Below are 833 nucleotides of genomic sequence, written 5' to 3'. Positions count from 1 at the left end.
TTTTTTCCCGAAGAAATAGATTTATAGTTTATTTCAGTTCATTTATTTATTTCCCAAGTAATTTGATTCTTAGGTTAAGGGTACCTGAACTCGGAGTCCCCAGCCCCCACCACCCCACCCCCACCCCCAAGATATACTTGCATTATTTTAGCTTCTCATGGGAACCGTAAAGGCGCGATCTCGCGAGTGCTTTTTCAGCAACCCGTTTGTGATATGATCCGCCATTTGAAGTTACCCTGTGGCCGATTTTCCACCTTGCTGGTCACGGAGCCAACCGAAACATTGCCTGTTAGTTCGATTTCAGCTACAAACGAGGCATCTACGGTGGCCAGTGTCCTCGGAAATTATTTGTCCTCTGTAGAAATGAAGGCTCAACCTTTACCTAACAAAACATTTGGGTTCGTTTGTGGTTGCAGTGACGAAATAATGTTTATCATAATCTGCCGCGTGAACTCTGTTTGGAGGATGGATATAGGCTAACTCCTCTGAGGAACTTGGAAGACGCGCATGTGTAAACAAGGATGACGACACGTATACTTTCAAATGGCTCGAAAATATAAGGATTTAGAAGCCAATATCGATTTAATAATCATATTGATTGAAATACACATACTTACTATTATTTGTGTAGTTGACTATTCTTAACAGACTACAGACATTTGCCATGACCATTTCGCCGATTTCTAAACGACACCTATCGCCCGCTTCCACTTACGCCCAAGTGGTAGATCAAGCGAACTCGAAAGATGAGGAAAGTGGAAAAGTTGCAATTACCACAAGACTTACCTTTCAAAGAACGCTAATCTGACCTCCCCTTAGCGAAACCGTCAAAG

The sequence above is a fragment of the Penaeus vannamei genome, chromosome 10, assembly GCF_042767895.1.
Source record: "Penaeus vannamei isolate JL-2024 chromosome 10, ASM4276789v1, whole genome shotgun sequence".
NCBI lineage: Eukaryota > Metazoa > Arthropoda > Malacostraca > Decapoda > Penaeidae > Penaeus > Penaeus vannamei.
This window is presented reverse-complemented; position numbering follows the sequence as displayed.